Below are 20,826 nucleotides of genomic sequence, written 5' to 3'. Positions count from 1 at the left end.
TGACTCGGTACAGGGAGCTTACCCAAGCTATGTTCAATAAATTGTGAAGTAGACAATACACACAGGAAAGGTATACGAAACCCTTTATTTTTCTATCTTTACAGAGATTTCCGGAACTTCGGAATACAGGGACCAACCACTTGTGGTCTGAACGTAAGAATATAAAACTACTAACTAAAACTCTAACTAAAACTAACTTTGAATTAGTATACAAGTGCCTAGCAATAAGATTGGCCGTTAGTTAACAAAGTCCGTATGTAGTACAGAGAGCTGCTAAAACCACGATACGTGTGAAATTACCAAGAGGACTAAACCTCTGGCCTTGAAGGCAACCAGCAACCGAGTGAAAGCTCGTAAAACGACAATGGCAAGCGGCCTGCTTCCAATAACTCCTTCCTCTATCTTGCTTGGAAAAAAGCCACAACTTAAGTACTTGGCGTTAGCAAGACAAATTTGCATAAATAAGTTAAAGCTTTGCATAAAAAGTTAATTCTGGCCGGAAGTAGAAAATAAGAATTGATAGTAAAGATTTAAAATAAAATAAACGTTAGTAAAACTTAGGAATCTTACATACTTCCCGCCAGAGTTAATTAGTTTGAAACTGAAGTCTAAAACGACCTTGTTGAAAACTTTTAGCTTTAGAACTAACGCGAGGCCAATCTTTTACAAACATTTCTCACTAGAAATTATCTAATCTAGAAATTAAAAAGTCGTTTTTACATTATCAACTTCATGGTTCAACGTTTTTACATTCATTAAAATAATTACTTTTCATCTGTACTGCATCTGTAAACAGGAGTTTTTTAGTTGAATCTGGTTCCTTCCAGAGACCTAGAAGGAAAACTAGTTTAATGAAATGTTACACAATCAAATGGCAAGTAACATGAATATTTATATTTCTCTTTTAAAATTCTTATTTCATTCATGACGTTATTTTATTATCTCCCCGTGCTCTCTGACATGTGTTGTAGAGAAAAACACCAAACATGTGCGTGTCTATGTACAAGTGTTCAACACTACCGCCTGTAATCAAAACACTAACGTTTTAAAATTCAACATAACAAGACCTCAGAACACACCTTATAATCATCTCTAAACCCTGAGGTACTATTCTGAAAAGTGGCTAACTCTGAAGTGTAGCGTCAGAGAGCCTAACTACATTCATTCAACCTTTAACACATATTCACAATAATTTGCTCTTTTTACAGTCACACCAATAAGTTAAAATTTTTGGCATTACTCTAATATTTTCACTTTTAACCTATCACAGCATTTCTTAACTTTTAAGATAACAGTTCACATTGTATATAAGGACATATTAATCTGCCGTTAATTTTACGCATTTTAAAACATACATTAGTAGAACATTGTTTGTTAACTTCTATTCTTTTCCAAGCAAGTGCCAATTCTTCTACATTCAAATACTACATTTCAAAAGTCTTTCAGACTAAAACTTCTTTCTTGCCAAAATCTTTTAAATAAAATTTTATACAATACTTTTTACAATTTTCTTAAGGTACCTTTCTCAAAGATTATCAATGCTTTTACAATATTCAAGTATTTACACATTCTTATTATACATTAATTTTAGTTTTACTCGCGAGTAATTGAAAAACATAATACCAAATTAGATAAACTCATTTCTCGCCTTTTTGGCGATAAAGGTAGGCCTCACATGAGGTAAAACTTCTTGAATTCTGCCACTTGCAGTAAGAATGAAAAATTAACTTAAGGTTTCAAAGTAACATAAAGTTTTACTTATCTTTGTGATATTCAGACATCCTTTTTTCTGCCCGGTCCTGGAAAGTGGCGAAGACAACCGTCTGGTTTATCTTCCTTCTTGTGCGGGTTCGTCCTTCGGTTCCTTCCTCCATGAGCTTTCTTTTACTTCCAGTTCGGTCACCCTTGAAGACCTTTTTAGCATCTGCTTGTGGTCTCGGCCGTTTGATGGTAGCTGGTCTTGGCGGAACCGGGACAACTCTATCTCGTTGTTGCCTGGATCTCGTTGCTGGCTGTTCAAACTTTTCTTGCTTCTTTGCATCTGCAGCTAGTCTTCCTTCATCAATTCGTCGACATTTGCTGCGTAGACTCCTATCCGATGGGTAGATCTTCCGTTTTGGAGCCGTGTTATAGTTGCTGCCATTTCTCCTGGCTCTCTTTGTATTAGTCGAACTTCTCCCTTCTTCATTCTGGGGGTGGTCGTGCCCTCTCTTTTACAGTCGGTTTAACGGCTTCTTTTTCTTGTTACCTTCAGTTTTCCAACGGGGGAACTTTCTTTTCAATTGCTCCTGTCTACTCATGGCTTGCCCTTGTGATTGTCGTTGTTCCACCTCTGGAGATTGTGCCTGCCGTGCCGGATCCTGCAAAAGATCTTGAAATATTGGCATTTTATTACGATTATAAAATGGTTTTATCTGGTCAAAGTTTGCGGTGCAGGTTTCACCATTCCTGGCTTTTAACACTACTAAAGCCTGAGTTACTTTTCTATGACATATGGTCCTTCAAATCGTGGATAAAATTTGGCAGTTTTATCTTCTGGTGCTGAAGAAAGTGAAAGCTTAATTTTTAACACTTCATTCCCTACTTTATAAGTTACTCCCCGTCGTTTCATATCATAATACAGCTTCTGTTTTCTTTGTGCTACTTCAGTGTTCTTTTTTGCTTCTTTAATTTTTCTATATCGCCCATTTTAAATTCTGGGGCTCATTGTTGAACATAAAATAATTTATCTAACGGCGTTATAATCTTTCTGTCTAAAAATAACTCAGCAGGAGTTTTGCCCGTCGTATCATGTTTTGCGGTCCTAAGGGCGAAAGCTAATTCATTGACATAGTTATCCCAGCTTTTATGAAAATTTTTAAAATAACTACGTATAATTTTCACTATATTTATATTAACCCGTTCCGCTATATTTGATTGCGTCCGATACGGGACCATTTTTAAATGAATTATGCCCAGTTTTTGGCACACGTCTTCAAATATATTGATTATTGAGGACCGTAATTGAGGACCATTATCCGATATAACTTTTAGGGGCGGCCCGTATTTTAAAATATATTTATTTAAAATAGAATCAGTAACTAATTTCGCAGAGGCTCGTTTTAAGGGAACAATTTCGGTCCGCTTACTAAAATGATCAACCATAACAAGGAGATACCGACTTTTATTTAACTGACTTTTCGGGAAAGGGCCCAATAAATCGATGCCAATTATTTCATTTGGAAATTCCGATTTAATGCTATTTAGAAACCCGGCCATGGTTATTCTTCTTCGTTGAGCGCCACTATCAGGACTTGTGTTCCTCTTGACTTGCTTTGGAAACATGAACTGTCCTGACTCGGAACAGGGAGCTTACTCAAGCTATGTTCCATAAATTGTGAAGTAGTCAATACACACAGGAAGGGTATACGAAACCCTTTATTTTTCTATCTTTACAGAGATTTCCGGAACTTCGGAATACAGGGACCAACCACTTGTGGTCTGAACGTAAGAATATAAAACTACTAACTAAAACTCTAACTAAAACTAACTTTGAATTAGTATACAAGTGCCTAGCAATAAGATTAGCCGTTATTTAACAAAGTCCGTATGTAGTACAGAGAGCTGCTGAAACTACGATACGTTTGAAATTATCAAGAGGACTAAACTTCTGGCCTTGAAGGCAACCAGCAACCGAGTGAAAGCTCGTAAAACGACAATGGCAAGCGGCCTGCTTCCAATAACTCCTTCCTCTATCTTGCTTGGAAAAAAGCCACAACTTAAGTACTTGGCGTTAGCAAGACAAATTTGCATAAATAAGTTAAAGCTTTTAATTCTGGACGGAAGTAGAAAATAAGAATTGATAGTAAAAATTTAAAATAAAATAAACGTTAGGAAACTTAGGATCCTTACAATGTAATGAAAGAACACTTGCGCACGTGACGACAGCTTCGACGTATGGGTTGAGAGGCACTAGCGATTTCTCGTAAGTTGTCATCTGAAATCCATAATAAATTTAGACCTGTTATTACCTAAAAATTAAACCATTGATGATCAATGCGTCCTGTGGTCACCTAATTGTTTTCAGGACTACGTCGCTGCTGATGGCGAATGTGAAACCCTGGTGGTCACCAGTGTGGCGAGGCACATTGAACTCGAAAAAAGGGTTTTAAATTAAGAGTAAACCGAAAGACATCGGTAATCATCAATATACTTGATTGCTAATGTGAGATAATCAGTTTAGTCGAAAAGAAAAGAAAACTGAAAGCCTTTTGCGACTACAAAAGCCAGTGATCATTCAAAGTCATTCGTCACCAGTGATCTTCACGTCACCAGTCAACACGTGTAGTACGTGTAATGCAACGTATTTTGTAATTGTAAAGAATAACTATTGTTTGTGTCACCTTATTTTAATATTTGATATAGCTTGAGACATTTTTATTTTATTCTTAAAGTAGTGTGTTTGTGATAAGTACTTTTAAAATGCTTAAATAGACATTTTTAACAATCCAAAACTTAAAAAAGGCCTGCCTAAATTTTGGTTTATTCTGATGCTGAAATTCTAGTCTTCATGAACAAACATCTTCACAGATCCACTACAGATGATTGGATTGGGGTTAAATTTCTCGGTTCTGAAGAAATATTACGCCAGAATGTTCATACATTTCGGTTGCATTGAAATCGAAAAGTTTCTCCTTCCTTCATGGGTTCATCTCAGTTTTACACTCGTGAATAAAGTTGTCATGCCACAGGAATCCCTTGGGAAATCTCTCCTTCTCAAAGATCGATACAGCAGCTTTCTTTCCTAAGCCCCAGGGAGACATTTTTCAACCAATATCCCCGTACCTGAAATTTAAAAATGAAACAAGTTAAAAAAAATTCTTTGGGCTTTTTGATCGTAATATCTTTGAAGGAATTTAGAGAAGATCTTAGAATACATAGAAGATGAACGGAAAACCTGATAACTGCCAGTAACGGATTTGATCGAAGGACCAGAGGTTATATTGAAGAAGTAGCCGTCATTATTTGTCAGGAAATATTTTATTCTAAAGGCACAGTTCGGAATTAAATTAGAGTGGCATACCAGCCAATCGAAGCGAATATCAACATTTCCCTTCTTCGAGTTTTCGAATAAAATACTGAAGCTCGCTCAAAAAAATAATAGGTGGAAAAAGAGGAAAAGTTGAAGGTCTCCTTAAAAATGCTTTTGGTCTAAAAATTTCTGAAATCTCCAAGCATTATAAGTGGATTAAAAAAAAGCGTTTTCTTTTTTTGGTGGTGTTGTTTGTTTTTCCTCATTTTCAAAATAAATTTATAGTGCTAGCTCCTCATCATGAAATAAAATCTTTACTTTAAATTTCTGATAGAATATTAGTGTAAAAATTGTAACCTGGAAACATTCAATACGCCTTGCTACTTCCCCCAAAATTCTGATGTGGACACCTCATGACTTCCTTGTGCTGCCTATTGGATTATACACATTTTTTGCTGCGTTTTACTTGAACTTATTTCTTCGAATTTCATTGGAGATATATTCTCGTTCAATAAGCCAAGTTCTCCCTTTACGGCAACGCAAAAACACATAAAATCACAAAGTATCTTCATTAAAAATTGTAAGACACAGAAAAACATAAAAAAACAAATACACTTTAAAAAATCGTGCATTTTTTTCCTTCAAATAAAATTAAAGTTTCTACGCAAAAACGAGCATTTCTGCCAACAGGCAACAAGACAGATTTGTCGATGCGCAAAACTCAAGAGTTTACTTTTGGTCTCTGAATTTTTTGAAAATGACTTAATTCACTATTCTACTAAGAGTTTCAAACACCAAAAAAAGCTGTTTCGTTAGGCTTAGTAGCATTTAAACAACTTTTAAATTATTTTAGAAATAAAAAAATAAAATCAGCGTTATATTTTCAAATTTTCCAGAACTAGTTTCGATGGTTTAACTACCGAACCATCTTCCCCATTCCGGATATGAATTCCTGGGATATTTACAGTACTCTTTAGCAGAGTGGTTTAATTTACATTGTCAAACTAAGAGAGCTTTAAAATTCCGCGTCAAAGAATATGAGACATATGTTAAAAATGGAACACAGAAGTCCTTTGTTGCCCAGTATTCTTGATCAGAAACTCACACTTTTCACATTTTTCTGAAGCGAAAATTATTCGAAATACATCATCCATTAGCGAATTAGATTTTCTAGAGGCGTTTCACATTCAAAAAATCTTTCGGTTTTAGTTAGCGATTCTAATTCTAATCCTTCTTTACCTTCAGCCTTTAAGGAAATTATGTTTTAGTTTTCTTGCTTCATCAATACATGGCGCCAACAGCTTAGTTCCTGTATAGCTATTCTTATGTTATCTTATCACCATATCTTCTCCTTCAGATGAGACAGTAATCATATTTTTTTTTTGTTAAACATTAAATAAATTCTAAAGAAACAAATGTATTTCCTCTAAAGCAATTTTTAAAAATCATTAAAGAAGTGCTTGCAAAATAATAAAAATTAATTTTAAATTAAAAAATTTAATTAAATGTATTAATGACTGAAACTTAACATGGTTAAAAATAATGCAATGTTTCTTGTAGCAATAAAGGCAATTTTTTAATCGAAAATTTTAAGTGTATGATAAGTCTAATTTTTATTCTGTATGAGAACTAAATTATGTACAAACTGTTACGTTTTCCGAAATAAATGTACTCTCACCGGGAATAGAACCAATGACCTTCCAATGTTACCTGAATATATAAATGTCATAACCACAGCAGTATACATGGATTATTATCAGGGCTAACTGCTAAGATAAAAAAAAAAATGTTTGTATAAAAAATAAATGTACTGCGCTCCAAAAAACTCTCGTAAGCCAAGAAAGGAAGCATGCAGCTTTTATGTGGTTATGCAATTCAAATGTCGTTTGCTTTACTGTGTTACCTTCCTCGGAAAAATTTTAATTTGTCACTGCATAATCTTTAAATTGATATCATGCAATTAAAAACGAAATTTTCTCTCTTAAAACTCTGGCAGTTTTCTTCCATAATATATGTTTTTTTTTTTTTTTTTTCACAACTTCTTTTCTTTGTTACGTTACAATAGTTTTGAAATTATTGGCAGGAGAATGATAAAGCATCGTCAGATAGAGAAGGCCTAGATTCAGCTTGGAAGATTTCAGTTCAAAGTGTAGTTTCTCGTTTTCCTATTTTCATACTATATTTTTTGTCTTTTATAATTTTATTCCGTTCAATTGTAATTTATTTTATTTTCCTAGAGCGCCGCAGAGATTCTGCAAAGAGAATATTGAATTCTTAGGGGTCTGGTGAGATGTTGTTCGACTGCAGTAAGTTGGCGTATGACCTTGGAGGCGTTCATTTTTAAAAGGGGCTACCAGGTTAACGTTTTGAAAACAAAAGCCTTCGCTAATCTATATGCTTGAAATATTGAAGCGCCCAAAATCCCTTTCGATATTCAGGGTACTTTCACTTTCCCCTCTCTATCCATTAATGCACAAAGAGCTGTGAAGTTTTAAAGAAACAATAAAAAAAAAGAAAAGAAAAGCCATTTTCATACTCAAGTGTATATTTAAAAAAATTAAATCTAAAAAAAAAAAAAAAAATCTGAAAGGTTTCAGATTTTAAATTACGTCCAAAGGGGCGTTTTTTTACCGTTTTGTGTGTTTCCTTTATTTATTAAATATCATGTTCTTCGCACTTAAACCACAAATTTCAGTTCAATAGCAATGTCGCAGAATAATTTTAAAATGAGCCTATCTCTTTAGAATTTCCGATACACAGTTCCGCCGCGCTGGAGATAATTTTTTTTTTTTTTTTTTTTTAGTTTTTTATTTTATTTTATTTTTTTTCTCTCGTAGAGTGTTGTCTTTGCTCGCTTTGAAAATCCTTGAATTTGTCAATCAAAAATTTGTTAAAGTTTTACAAAATATGAAATCGACAATAAAACAAATTCCAAATTTCAAATTTGGGCTTCCACATGCCCATATTCGCAGTAGGATTACGTCATTCAAAATTCGATGGCTCTTATGTACCGTTGTTTTATCACAGTGAGAGAAATAAACATACATTTATGCAGATTTTTCATTATTTAATTTCTCCAAATATAATGCAGGATTCTAGAATTCGGTGGCAACAATTTGAAAAATGAAACGGACATTTATAGTGATTCAACCCAAAATCGCAAAACGAAAACAATAGATCTTCAGAGACAAAGCCCCTTTGGACTAAAAACCGCTTTTAGGACAAGCTTTCTACAATAAACTGATACGATGTATTTGGGGAAACTGCATTTGCTACTGCATACCTTAGGGGAAAAAAGTAAACAACACGGCTATGTCGGCCCTTTCGCGCGGTTGTGGTCGTTTGGATGAAAGGTTGAGTCGGGCGTTTTGGTCTTCAGAGAGTTTTAAAAGCAAATTATGCTTAGCAACCGTATACTTTTAGCCGAACGTTCATGTTGATTACAACTGTTACATTTTCTAATGATTAAACATTATCATCAGTTTCAAATTAGATTTTCTAACCAAAAACCGAACCAAATGCCAAATCAGGAAACCACTATGGTTATTATATTACAGAAACATTACATCTTACCTTATTTGAAGAATGGAACAGTCTGAGACCAGTAATTAAAACGCCTTCTCAAAGCCGAACTATAGCCAAAGTTTGAGAGCCACTGGTCTAGACCATCAATTGCTCTGTACTTCCTAATCGCTGAAAACAGTGATCTTCTGCCATGATGTTTAACAGTTCCCGAGTAATATGTGGAAGTGGTAAATGTGACTTACTAGCTATTGAACTATAAGCTGAGAATAAACAGAAGGCTTCATCATGACCCTTTTCATGCCCTATAGTTTGGTTCTCTTCCGAAATGAAGCTGCATGTGCTTATGATCGTGAATTTTGTGGGAAGAGAAAATGTCGGAGAAGTGTTAGCGCAGCTTATTATACTACTTGTATTTCGGCTTTTTTTAGTACTTACTTTTTTATTAGACGTTCATTTACGTCATTTTAGCACAAAGGTGCAATTTGTTCAGAAGGGCTATTAATTTCGTTTTGGCATTTTCCGTTGGTTCACAAAAAGTGCGTTTTCTATTTTCAAATTGTTGCCACCAAATATTAGAGCCCTGCATTATATTTAAAGAAGTTAAATAATAAAGAATATGCATGACTGTATGTATGTTTCTCGCACTGTGTAAAGCAACGGTATCTAGAGCCATCAAACTTTGAATAACGTAACCGTTTACTCGAATATGGGCATCCGGAAGCCCAAATTTGAAATTTTGAATTTATTTTAGTTCCGTTTTCATATTTTGTAAAACTTTTACCGAATTTTTGATTAACAAACTCAACGATTTCAAAGCTTGCAATCACAATACTGTATGAGAAAAAAAAAAAAAAAAAAAAAAAAAACATATTTATCTCTAGCGCGCGAGTCTGTGCATCAATAATTTTAAAGCTGTGCTGTTTTTGAATTATTTTGTGATATTGCTGTTGAATTCAATGTTATGGTTTAAGTGCGAAAAATATGATGTTTAATAAACAAAGTTTAACCCTCATTTGAGCGTTAACCCCCATTTGAGCGTAATATAAAATCTGAAAGCTTTTAATTTTTTTTTAATTTCCACTTAGAGCTGCTGTACATTATAGATAACTTAAATTTCTGACACTGAATCAGCTCGCTCGACGGTACAATTGTGTTTTCATAATTCAAAGTCAATAACATTTTTAGATGATGTCTTCGAGATGTTGCAGACAATTCAGGCCTTTTTCCTACTCAATTTAATTAAATTAACGTAATAATTCACATGGCATATTTTGAGAGGAATTTTGCTTTAATAATGGTGCGTTTTGCTTTTAGGCACTTGAAATTAATACACTGGTGTGCAAAAATTAGGGACGAGATGTTTTTTTCAATATAACTTTGTACAAAAACTTTCCAAATCAACACATTTAATACCGTAAGATCCCCAATACGTAAGGACATGAGTAATGTAAGCAACACTTACTAAAAGAGAAATCAGAGGGATAAAAAGAAGCTTTATTGAAAAAGTAGCATGGAGCGCAATGCGACTGAAGGCCTAAACATCCCTGTGATGGGTGTCCAGCAAGAACCATCCGGTCTTTAATAGGGGATATGATCTCCCCTGACTGCTAGGCAGGTTTCACAGCGTCTGCCCATGCTGAGAATGAGGGTGTCAATGAGTTTTTGAGGCATCGCTGCCAATTCGTCTTGCAGCGCCCATCGAAGCTCCGGAATCGTTACTGGTGGTAAGGTACGAGCTGCCAAGCGTCTGCCTAGAAACTTCCATACATGCTCGATGGGATTGAGATCCGGAGATCGGCCAATCCATACGTTCAATATCCTCACTCTCTAAGAGCTGTTCGGCAGCTACTGTGCGATGACATGGAGCATTGTCGTCCATGAATAGGAACTGCGGACCCATAACGCCTCTAAAAAGACGCACATATGGAAGAAGAATCTCGTTACAATAACGGGTTCCGTTGACTGAACCTGCGTCGAAGATGTGAAGGTCTGTACGACTACCAAGCATGATGCCTCCCCAAACGAGAGCACCGCCACCTCCATACCTGTCCCTTTCAATGATGTTCGAGGGATGATTGCGGCTTCCCCGCTCTCTCCAGATGAGTATGCGATGAGAATCGCTACTCAGACTGCTCTCATCTGTAAAGAGTACTCGTCCCCATTCATTGTCTCTCCAATTCCGGTGTTCCCGGCACCACAAAGAACGCGTTCTCCGATGGGCAGGCGTTAGAGGTACACACCGTACAGGGCGTAGTGCAAACAGACCACCACTGTGCAGTCTTCTGGCTACGGTAAAACTCGATATCGATCGTCCAGTCGCCTGTGTCGTGTGTCTAGCGATTTCTGCCGCTGTCTGCAGCCTGTTTCTTCTGGCCTGTAAGGCAATATACCGGTCATCTGCGGGTATTGTTCCTCGTGGACGACCACTACTAAACCCCCGGATAGCTGTTCCTGTAGTTTGAAATTGTCTCCAAAGTCATGAAACGATGCTCTGAGCAATTCCAAACTCTGCAGCCACACTTGTCACACTGCGGCCTTCCTCCAACTTCCCAATGATTCGACCTCCGGTACAAGCATCCAGGTGTCGTCTAACAGATTGGTTGTTCGCCATTTCTCGCTGAGGCAGCAACTCGGTGTGATTTTAACTGCTATACGGCGTGCAATCTCTTTGCCAGAAATACTGATCTTACACCGACAACATCTATAATAATAAAAGCAAGTGTAAGTCTGTCTGTCTGTCTGTCTGTCTGACCGAGCTCTCCAGCCAAATCTATGGCACGCAGGGACCTGGAATTTTTTATACGGAAGCACAAAGGGGCTGGCCACCAGACCTCGAAGCCCGATTTTCGATTTTTGAATTAGAAAAATTTTAAAAAAATTATTTATAATTAATTAATCACGGTTTTTTGACTCACTGATATTATTATTTGTTTTCAAATAACGTTCGATTGTAACAATTGATTTCTTTATTCTAGCGTTAGTTTGCTGTTTTGACGATACATTAAATCGATTAATTACAATTCATTTCTTTTTTGTAGCTTTAGTTTGCTGTTTTCATGACACATTAAATTCTTTTTTTTTTCAGAATTGCACTTTATAAACTTTTTGTTTCTTAATTAATATTATCATGGTTTTTTGACTCACTGATCGTGTTGCTATTATTTATTTTCAAATAACGTTCGATTATAACAATTGATTTCTTTATTGTAGCGTTTTCTTCAGTTTTTGTAATCATTCTTCTGTTGGTTGCTTAACTTTTGCTTTTCAGATTTTAGAAGAAATATGCCGCAGCCACCTCGAAAAAAGAAATGTTTGGAAAATAAAAATCGACAAGAGAGCGATACCCTCGCCAGTTCTTGAAAGAGACGCAGACGGGACAAGACGGATATCCACTGTATCGTCGTAGAAGCCCTGCAGATGGAGGTTTTACAGCAAGCATCAATCTACGAGGATCAGAAGTTTCGGTGGACAATGCCTGGATTGTTCCTTACTGTCCACTACTATCCAAAATTTTTAACGCACATATCAACGTTGAGTACTGCAATTCTGTCAAGTCCATAAAGTATGTATGCAAGTATGTCAATAAAGGATCCGACATGGCTGTATTTGATGTCACCAGTGGAGCCAATGAACTGAATGAAATTCATCAATATGAGATGGGAAGATACATTAGCAGCAATGAAGCAGTGTGGAGAATACTCAACTTTCCAATCCACGAACGTCATCCCACAGTCGTTCATCTAAGCGTCCACCTTGAAAATGGCCAGAGAGTGTACTTCACTGAAGAAAATGCTGCTGAACGGGTCCAGGCACCCCAGGAAACAACGCTCACATCTTTCTTCAAGCTGTGCACCCAAGATAACTTTGCTCGCAATTTACTTTACAACCAAATTCCAAAGTACTACACATGGAACAGCAGGAACAAGAGTTGGAACCGCCGTAAACAAGGACAAATTGTTCCAGAAGAAACAGGAATCCGGTCTACTGATGCTCTTGGCCGTGTCTACACCGTCCATCCCAACAACTCCGAATGCTTCCACCTTCGCCTATTACTACATGAAGTTAGAGGCCCAACATCATTCACGGATTTGAGAACCGTTCAAGGAAGAGTCTGCAACACTTTCAAAGAGGCCTGCCAACTTCAAGGACTTCTGGAGAATGACGAACACTGGAACACGGCGTTAAAAGAAGCAGCTGCATCTCGATCACCCAAGATGATGCGTAATCTGTTTGCTGTAATGCTTCAAACGTGCTCCATGTCGGTCCCTGAACAGTTATGGATGAACCACAGGGAGAACCTGTCTGAAGACATACTGCATCAAGCAAGGATCTAGCAGCAGAATATGGACCTGGACTACAATGACGACATCTTTAACAGAGCCCTAATCTACTTTGAGAACAAGATAATATCTCTAGGAGGATTGAACCTGAAAAGCTTTGGACTTCCCCAACCTAACAGAAACAGCGATTCTGCCATTTCCAGTGAAGTAATTAGAGAACGAAGTTATAACATGGATGTGCTCGCAGCTTATATACAGGAGAATGAGACTAAATTGGTCCAAGATCAAAAAGAAGCCTTTGACAAGATTACTAGAGCAGTTTTTGATAGGCAAAGGGGTATATTCTTTTTGGATGCTCCAGGCGGAACCGGGAAGACGTTTCTGACGTTTCTTATCAACCTTATTTTGGCAAAGGTGCGGCACAGAAATGAGATTGCCCTGGCTGTCGCTTCATCCGGCATTGCTGCTACACTCTTGACAGGTGGTAGGACTGCTCACTCGGCGTTCAAGTTACCCTTAAATCTGACAAGCACAGAGACTCCAACGTGTAACATCCCAAGGAATTCAGGAAAGGCAAAGGTTCTACAGGATTGCAAGCTCATCGTTTGGGACGAGTGTACCATGTCCCACAAAGCCGCATTCGAAGCATTAGATGTCACCATGAAAGACCTCAGACGGAACAATGACAGAATGGGAGGCGTCGTAATGGTTTTGGCAGGCGATTTTCGACTGACGCTACCAGTTATTCCGCGTGGAACGAGGGCATTTGAAATTCAGGCCTGCATAAAATCTTCTTACATCTGGAATGGCATTCAAATACTTGGATTATCGACTAACATGCGAGTTCATCTCAACGGTGATCCCTCTGCCCAGCAGTTTGCAGATAATCTACTGAAACTAGGAAATGGAGCCCTTACTTCAGAAAATGAAGATGGATATGTAGCGATGCAAGGCATTGGAAGGATTGTGACTACTGAAGAAGAACTGAAAGAGGCTGTGTTTCCGAATGTGATTCACCACTTCACTGATCACGCATGGCTGTGCGAAAGAGCAATTCTTGCCCCAAGAAACGAAGCCGTCAGTGTTATCAACAAGGAACGTTTACAGAACTTACCCGGAACTCTTCATATTTACAAATCTATAGACACGACATGCAATATTGACGAGGCTGTCAACTATACGACAGAGTTTCTCAACAAATTAGAGCCACCTGGAGTACCCTCCCACATATTGGACTTGAAGGTTGGAGCACCGATAATTCTCCTCAGGAATCTGGATCCGCCTGCACTTTGCAATGGAACAAGACTTTCTATCAAGAAACTGATGCCAAATATTATAGAAGCCACCATCATGACCGGACATGCTGCAGGCGAAGATGTGTTTATTTCAAGAATTCCTATAATCCCTTCCGATCTCCAGTTTCAGTTTAAGCGTCTACAATTCCCTGTTCGTTTGAGTTTCGCGATGAGCATTAATAAGGCACAAGGACAATCTCTCAAAGTTGTAGGGCTCGACCTCCGTAAGCCGTGTTTCTCCCATGGTCAACTGTACGTGGGTTGTTCAAGAGTTGGTAATGCCGATAATCTACACATCTTAGCTCCGAATGGAAGAACATTAAATATAGTTTATCCCGAGGCTCTCTAACGAAAAGGACAATCTAACGAAAAATTATTGCCACTCTCCACTCTCCCAAACTAACTCTGACTATCATGCTTTAAATAGTGATGTTATTGTTTAGTGCTCTCTTGAGAGCATGAGCAATAATCCGAATGGTGCTGCCGTACCAACAGACATTAATCGGTCAGGGGCCCTTGCGACCCCAGCCCGAGCTCCACAAACATACACAAACACTCTCCTCTTCTAATTCATTGTCATCTAAATTTAACTTACACTTAAATTAAAAATTTAATTGGTTCTTAACTCCAAATTTCCTGTAAGCAGGATGTTTTATTTCATCCATGTTTTCGTTACTTTTTATTTTTTCTGTACTGTACTCTCTATCTTTCCCTTTCAACTCTTTCCTATCTTTGATTTTGAATTTTTTATGTTTACTTTTCTTTATACTTCAGACCAATGATTATAACCACATGACTACGGTTTCCTAGCATGTGCTAATATGAGGTCTGTTCTCATTTAAACTAATTTTTTAACAGATGGCTCATGGTTAGGATATATTGTTCCTTTTTATCGACGGGGAATGTTGTGTGTGTGTGTGGGGGGGAGAGAGAGAGAGACAGTCTACATGTCCTACACTACTATTCCTGCGCTATTCACTTATCTGCATTTTCTAAATGCACGGGCAACGCCGGGCGGGTACAGCTAGTGCTTTATACTACTCAGACACTCCCCCATTACGTCTACCTGCATATCTGCGCATGTGCTACCGTACATCACCTTACTTAATCTCCTGATTGGTCTTTCTGTCCGCTCTGCCTCTTCGTTCAGCTGATATGCTAATTTTTCGACTTCGTGCTTAATTTTTGCACACCAGCGTATACCTAAATGAATCCCTCGTTACAGAACACGTTGTATTTTTCTTTTAGAATCTTTTACCAATACTAAACATTACCTAATTATGAGTTGCTTATTAATCTCTGTTCTTTTCTTACAAAACGTGGGTAAATTTAATTGCCCATTCAAATGTCCTATTGGAAAATATCCAGTTTTAAATCTTACATGTAAGTGGTTTAATCACAACCTTCTAGCCCAAGCACCGTTCGGGTGCCTGTAATTTGCCTATACGGCGGCTCGGGCAGTATTTTCTTTTTCCCCTGCACCAATCAACTGATTCAACCGGCTTTTTCGCATTTTTGCTTTTCAGCGTTTCTCATAAATACCTTTAGCAGTCAAAGATTGGATTGTAAAACCAGTTCAAGGGAAGGTTTTATGGCTTTTTGATTATGCTTTGTCTAGGCTTGAAAAGGAATGATAGCGGAAAACGCGTCAGAAAAGAAACCATCTATTTTTATTCCAATTGTGATATTGGACACGGCCTATCTCTATGTTTTAAAAGGATGATATCAAAGCTGAATATTGAAAAGAAACAGAAATTTAAGAATTTAATAAATGCATATTTTTTTTTCTTTCTCCTGTAAAGTGTTGTTTCTTGTTTCGCATCTTAGTCAGAAAAAAGCCAACTTTGAGTAAAATTGCCTTATTTTCGACGCAATTAAAAATTATCATAAGTATATAAGTGCAATACTTGTAGAGAAATTAGGTTATTTTACAAAAGGAGATATGAAAAATGGGCAATGTCCTTGCTGGGACTCGAACCTGGACCTCTCGAATACGCGCCGAGTGTACTAACCGTTACGACACGAAGGCATGTAGAAAGGAGGGAGAAAATACCTTACATACTTCTTACATATCTTACACACATAAAAGAAATAAAAGTGTTCTTACTCATCTTAATATTTATACAGATTACCTTTCTTTGCTACAGTCCTTGTCTATTCCGGATTCTAAAAATCCATTAATTAATGAAATCAAAGAAAATTTAAGAAATATAAAGAAGAAACACTGTATTTTGTTGCATCGGGTTAAAGCTCATGTGGGCTTTGCCCGCAAGGAGAGGGCGAGTGTTCTGGTTAAGGAGGCGGTCATGGTGGAAAATGAAAATTTGATAGAAATATCCGGTTCAAAGGAATATGCAATTAGAGTAATGCAAAAATATTATCTTGATAAATGGTCGCAACAATGGAATAGTTCAGTAAGAAATAAGGGGTTAATGAAAAATATAAAAATAACTAAAAAAATACTGCCTACCAGCGGCCGAGCTGCAAAAATCGCTGAACACTTGTAGTTCGGTCCGAGGTTCGAATCCCGCGAACGGGCTGGCTACATGGGCGTTTTTCCTGGTTTTCCCATCTGTAACGTGTATACGAGCCAGTTTTCCTTAGAAGGTTTTCCACGAAGGCATCCCTCCCCTTAGGCAGATAGCCCTAATGTGCTTTGCCGTATTCTCATTACACCATTACACCACTACACCAAAAAATACCAATATATATAATGGTATAGATGCAAGTCAGTTTGTAACAAATAATGGTGGATTTCAAGAGTATCTCATCAGATTTGTTACGCAGGAAAATTCATTATGCTTAGCTTGTAATTTACCTGGTCCCGCAGGCACTTCGCTTTTGAATGTAAATTAACAGAAAGTGTACCACAACAAATGAAAATTGCAAATTTTGAAAATATAAGCTATAATAAATTACGTAAATTTTCCTAAGAGATTGTAGGTGTTATTAACGGTAAACGGAGTGCATGTGGTATTTTTATACAATCAAAATTATAACTGTTTTAACTAAACATTGTCTTTTATTGCATTTTTATTTGCATTTTATTGATCTTAGAATTTCAAAGATTTGGAGTTTTTTCTTGTAACTTTATTCCTTTTGACTTACTGACATATTAATTTAATGCCTTGTGATTTTTTAATTCTATATGTCCTAGTTTCCTTGATATGTGTTAATTGTGTGTTTATAGTTTGTGTTTTTATGTTATGATTGTGCTTGTGTTTGAATTTGTGGTGAAATTACTTATTTTGTGGTGAACTTAGAAGCTACCCAAGCAACATCAGAAGGTCTATTTTTAGACCAGGTGGAATCGAGTCGTATTCCTCACATTTGTACCTCTTATGGGCGACTGGAGATGAGGTGACCCAATCGCCAAATCCTGGCAGAGAAGAATTATCATACACCACCTTTTAGTTCGGGGGGCACTGTAGAAACATTAGGTTATTTTAAAACAAGATATGCGAAAAATGCGCAATGCCCTCGCCGGTACTCGACCCTGGACCTCTCGTATACGCACTAAGAGTGCTAACCGTTACATTACGAAGGCATGCAGAAAGGAGGGAAAAATACCTTATATACTTAAAAACTGTTTTGACTGCTGAATTGAATTCATGTAATCGATTTGAATTCAAAATTGTTCATTAGCGTTTATCTTAATTTCGGTCACAATAAGGCAGGAAATTGAAATGGTAAGTTTTTAACTGAGTAATTTCAGGTCAGAAATCCGAAGGTACGCATTTAAAAAAAACTTAAGAAACGATCTAGTGATACTTAGAGGGAACAATTGTATGCTCTTTGTTTACAGAAATTTCACTGAAATTATTAACTAGCGATTTTAAGCCTAATTTTCTATCGGATATAATTAAAAAAGACCTTCCGAAGCAGAAAACTGCTACTCTTTTAAACTGCAGAAAATATTACGTCAAAGTGAGAGAGTCAAATGCATTGAAAAAAAATCTCAGTGCAAAACCTCATTAACACTGGTAAAGTCTGAGTAATTTTGTTTAGGATGACACGTTATGAAGCAAAAGAAAGGTAAAGGGGGGGATCGTAAAAAGCGATGAGTGCCAAAAGTAAGATCTGATATAATAAGCTCATCTTTCTTGAAATAAGCTAAGTAAAAAAGGTAACTTACTTTCCTCCATCATTCCTCGGCACAGAAATGGAAATTAATGAAAACGGACTAAAGGTCTTGGACACTAATAAGGAAAGGGGTTTTTTTTTTTCTCCTACAAAAGAAAAGACTACCGCAAAAGATGTGAGAAGGAAATGAATAAACGAGTGGCGGTTTTCTTCAGTTTAACTTTTGAGACACCTCTACCAAAAAGGAAAGAAGTCAAGAAGAAACCTCAGTGTCAAGAAAAGATTCAGTCTTCACTAACAATCTGCCGCACAATTGGATGGTTGATGAGAGGAACGACCAACCACTTGGGACATCGTCTTTTTTCCTCCCTCCCACCCTGTCCTCTCTTTGACGTGGGGGTCGCTTGAGAGGAAGGGGCGGAATGAAGAGCTTAAATGGAAGAAGAGGAGGACGAAATTGAGTGGTCGACACCAGGGGACTATGTAATAAATTCTGCTTGCAGGAACTGATGATGTAAACGTGGAAAGGGAATATCCGAGACTTCAGGGGCGTTCGGAAGATCGCAAAACAATGTAAATTTGTTGGAGAAACTTGTATGTGGTAGTTTCGAACGTTTCAGAATAGGGAAAGAAGCCTTATTTTTTATTTAGAGTTGATGTTTAAGCAAAGGGCCATTTTTCTTAAGATGCATTTGCTAAGAACTGAGTTTTTTAAACCAACTTTAAAACTCCATTTGCTCTAGGGGAAAAAAGAAATGTTAAAAAATGTTTAAATTTTCTTTAACGGTTACATATTGGATTATAATACAAAAACATAATAGTAAAATATTATTCAGTCTTAATTTAATTATTATTAAGGATCCCACTAGTGGCCAGGTGCTTAAGGCCGCCTAATACGGGAGTTTCCCCGCTGGTTCGATACTAAATGAACGAACTGGATGCATTGTCAGTTTTAACGGTTTTCCTCGTATTTGATCTAAATACGAGCCAATTTCCCTTAGAAAGTCTTCCATGAAGGTATCATTTTCTTAAGCAGACAATCTTCTATTCTTTGTCATATGCAAATGATTTAACTTAATTATAAATTAGGTTTATATATAATTTATCCTGAAGTAAAAGGAAATTAGAGTTTTATCTTAGAACTTTCAGTAGCATGTATTTTCTAGATTTAGAGTAAAACTGCTATGCTACAACACCTTTATCTCTATCTCTAATCACAAACGCTACATCATCAAATGAAAACCCTATGAGATGTAACTATTCTGCGAATCTTCAAGTTTATGATCTTCGAGATTTTAACACTGTATTTCTATTAGTTAAGTAAGAGACTTAAAGGCAGAATTGCGGCTTCTTAATACTATTTATTATTAATATATTTACAATAGTCATATTCAAAATAATATAGTAAATAAGAAGAGATTCTATGATATGCAACTACATTGTAGAAAATCTCTGTTCTTAAACACTGCTTGAAATAAGTAATTGATAAACATCCGAATTTCGAAAATGTAGGTCACTATTTCTGAAAGAACTGGAAAATTAAAAAGCCTTACCTATAAGTTATTTTCCCCATCCTTGTAGCACGCCTTCGTGGTTAGCACACTCGGCGCCTATCGAGAGATCTAGGGTTCGAGCCCCAGCGAGGGTATTCCTCATTTTTACAGTTTCTTTACTTCCATAAACCCAGTGTTCTACACTGTCGCCCGAACTGAAAAGGGTGAAGGCTGATGATTCTTCACCACAAGGATTTGGCGATTGGGTCCCTTAATCCCCAGTCTTCCTTTAAAAGGGGAAGTATATACGGTATTTTCTTAATCCTTTCTGCGTGCCTTCATGGTGAAACGGTTAGCACGCTCGGTGCGTACGCGAGAGATCCAGATTCGAGTCCCGGCGAGGCACTGCTCCTTTTTTATAGTACCTGCTCCAAGAGAAACCTAATTACGCTACACACTTTTTTTTTAATTCTAGGGCACAAAATTTAAATCTAAAATATAATGCTTTAAGCACGTATCAGATTTAAAGAGGCTTGGAAAGAGGCGTGCGGTTGGTGGAGAGGGGATGGAGCGGAAGAGATGTTGGTGTAGGGAAACAGACCCTCAGACTCCTCCTCCGAGTGCTCTCTTTTAAGACTGGGTGTGGGGAGGACCTTTGCCATGATAAAGCCCGTGGGTCTGTTCTGATTAGGTCAGACCATGGAGGTAGGAAGTAAGATGGAGTCGCCCTAAACAAGTTTCTCCGTACCCTGCTCTGAAGCACCGGGGATCCCTACGTGGTGACCAAAACATTGGGTCATTTACCATTGAGTTCTATGGGATTTGACGCGTTCGGGTGTAAATATTTTGTAATTACGTCGCAAATATACATATAAATGCATATATTTTCTTTTTCTACAACACTTCAGAGTCCTACGTATGTGAAAACAACATATTTTTAAACAACATTTCATTCTGAACGGAATTAAATTCTATACTTTTCACAGGACAGTTTTCTCAGAATGGTTTCATTTGAATGAAATATTTTCACAAGTTAATTACATTAGAAAAAAAAAAAAAAAAAAAAAAAAAAAAAAAAAATTAAGGTAATTCGATTTTATTCGGTTAAGGTACAAAAATTAAGATCAAAGTTTATTGTA

This window comes from Stegodyphus dumicola, chromosome 9 (genome assembly GCF_044657685.1).
Source record: "Stegodyphus dumicola isolate Sdum_Otavi_A_Nest chromosome 9, ASM4465768v1".
Taxonomy (NCBI): Eukaryota; Metazoa; Arthropoda; class Arachnida; order Araneae; family Eresidae; genus Stegodyphus; species Stegodyphus dumicola.
This window is presented reverse-complemented; position numbering follows the sequence as displayed.